Here is a 3329-nt window from a genome sequence, read left to right on the forward strand (position 1 = left end):
TTGTGGACATAATGTTGCTGCTATCGTCTCATATGACCGAAAATAACTTTGGAACATCAGAAAAGCGATTACTCACCGCGGACTGGAAGAAACTGTTTCCTTTAACGAGTTGGACGAGAAGGATATCCTGCTTTCACTGGAACAGGCCCAGATCCACGCCTTTTGCGTGAAGAAAAGGCGGACGCAGGGGACGCAGATCAGGGATCCTTCTGAGTAGCCGGAGGCGAGCGAGTAAACTCCCAATGCCTTCCATTCTCCTTGCTAACGTGCAATCGTTAGAAAATAAAATTGATGCCCTACTATTAAGATATATATAATATAACCTATATAATAGGCGGTGTCAGAGGAAAGCCCATAAAATTGTCAGAGACTCCAGTCACCCAAGTTATAGACTGTTTTCTCTGCTACTGCACGGCAAGCAGTACTGGAGTGGCAAGTCTCTGCTGCTACTCGCTGTTTGTTTGTTACCTATGCATAGTCACTTCGCAACCACCTACATGTACAGATTACCTCAACTAGCCTGTACCCCTGCACACTGACTCGGTACCGGTGCCCCCTGTATATAGCCTCGTTATTCTTATTGTGTTACTTTTTATTATTACTTTTTATTTTGTCCTACTTGGTAAATATTTTCTTATTGAACTGCACTGTTGGTTAAGGGCTTGTAAGTAAGCATTTCACGGTGAAGTCTACACTTGTTGTATTCGGCGCAAGTGGCAAATAAAGTTTGATTTGATTTGAGTATGCTATTCTGTTCTTCTGAAATATACTACTCCATTTCATGTTTCTTTGGACCTGTCTAAAATAAATAATGGATTTGTTGTAATGGTGTAGGCTATATTACATGGATTTATTAGACTTTTTAAAATGTAGTAGTTCCAAAGGCCTGCATCAGTGGCTTGAAGCCAGGAGATGCCAAATGAGTTTATGTTAATTAACGGTAATTTACTGTGATACTGGCAGTTATTTGCTTGACAATCACCGGCTGACATAATTTCATGACTGCCACAGCGCTAGTTCCACCTCGAACCAAAAAGGGTTCTTCAATCCCTTTAAGGTTCTGAATAGCCTTTATTTTCTAAGAGAGTGGTGTAGGCATGAGGAGTTGACAAGTGATATGGCTTACTTCTGTTGTCATAACATCCACTGCTCAACACACCCACTACCGTTCTACGCATTGACCTGGTAACAACTACCACCCTGTTTTGTTCAACAGTTTTTTTGTTGGACTATTTTTGTCCCTTTTATTTGTCCTTTATTTATCCAGGTGACTGGGGCAACATTACAGTCAATCAAGGTGTGAGTAATATACCTTGTATGTACCTCCACTGTGTGTCCGTGTCATGGGAGTTTTAAGTGACCGGTAAAAATGAAAAGGCCATTGTGAACATCTCCAGGTGCCGGCTGAACCAGTTGGGCATAACAGTGTTGGTCTTAAATGTTAGGTCGGCTGTAGCTACATCCCACTTCGGGATCAGAATTAACACCTGTTGCGTCAACCAAAAGAAAGACTAGTCATAGCTAAGCCCAGCGTAAGCAATGCACGTTCATGAGATCTGGTGCTTCATAATGGTGGTTTCTAGGCAACGCCCGTTACTAGGCTGTTATTTTCCTCGTGGCAGTTCTAAACTTTGCGAGGCATTTCACTTCGCCAATCACTTGGCAAAGCCCACCAGTATGCATGCATGTTTTAATAACCACAACTGGATGGTTCAATAAATAATTGCTGTGAGAAGGAATGAATGACGATAATATTGGAATAAAGTAGGCTAATGCCATTGAAGGCATGTATCAAGTTGTTGCTTACTGAAACTCCCAAAGTCATCCAACCGTTTTAAATCATTTAAAGCAATAATTTAAAGCAATGTGTGGTCAACTTTAATTTAAGCACCCTTTTGATTGGCTTGGGGACTCGTCTTGAAAAATCAATCACTGTCAGATTTTTGTTTTCACTGAATCTTCATTTGGATATTTGGTTACAATTAGACTGGGAAAATGTTAGCCATATAGTGCTGATGATGATAATCTTGAGTCTGTCTAGTTTGCTCATTTATTAGCACTGATCAGAACATTTTGCTTCATGTTATGTAGCCTAGTATAACAAGTGGATTACTTTGCTCTTCACTCGCCTAGTAGCCTAGTATATATCCCAACTAAAAGCCCTCGACTTGTCTGATAATCAATCAATGATGATTCGGAGTGGCAGGGATCAACTAAAATCCACTCCACCTGAAATCTCACAGGACTGTGGGATTAAACCACCCAGTCTCCAGAGGCACACATTCACTCTACAGCGTCAGGATCATAAAGGATTAGAGTACACACACACACACACACACACACACACACACACACACACACACACACACACACACACACACACACACACACACACACACACACACACACACACACACACACACACACACACACACACACACACACACACACACACACACACACACTAAAGGAAGTTACTTACCCATGTTGACACAGATACACTACACAAGTGTAAACACACACATGCATCTCTCGCTGTCTCTCCCATGCACACGCACACTGGATGTCTCTGGATTAATGAATGCAATGCAAAAAGTATATTTTAATATATTACCAGTATACTAAAGTATATTTAAATATACTACAAATTCAAATAATATACATCAAATATGAGATGTTCTTTTCTAGTATATCTTAAGCATACTATAAATATACTATCATCACACTTCAATGCACTTATTAAAAGTGTACTTTAAATATTTTAGTATGCTATAAATATACTATTATAAACTGCCAATACACTTCTTAAAAGTGTACTTTAAATTAATTGTTTTTTATTCTTTACGTATACTATAAATATACTATCATCAACCTTCAATATATTTATTAAACATGTACTTTAAATGTATTGTTTTACATTTTTAAGTATGCCTTGTTCATTATGCTTAAACACACTCATTAAAAGTGTACTTCAATGTCATACGCTTTAATTGTAATCTAGTATATTAATGCAAAATACACTTGGAGTTGTTTTTTTGGTTGAATAAAATATATTATTTTATGAAACTCTGCTTGTAAATGATCAAGCACACTATAAGTATAATTTCAGTGTCAATAAGGTGTTTTAAAGTACTTTCTGAAATCCACATAAGGGAACATCCACAGCTGAGGAACATGCTTCCTGAGAGTATACTCAAGAAAATATACTTAAAAGATACTTTTTTAAAGAATGCTTAAGTCCAAATGTGAGATTTTTGGTTCCAACCATTGTGTCTTTGTGAGACGCAGAGTAGGTGAACGAATGATCTCTGCATGTGTGGTTCCCACGA

Source organism: Salvelinus namaycush, chromosome 18 (assembly GCF_016432855.1).
Source record: "Salvelinus namaycush isolate Seneca chromosome 18, SaNama_1.0, whole genome shotgun sequence".
NCBI lineage: Eukaryota > Metazoa > Chordata > Actinopteri > Salmoniformes > Salmonidae > Salvelinus > Salvelinus namaycush.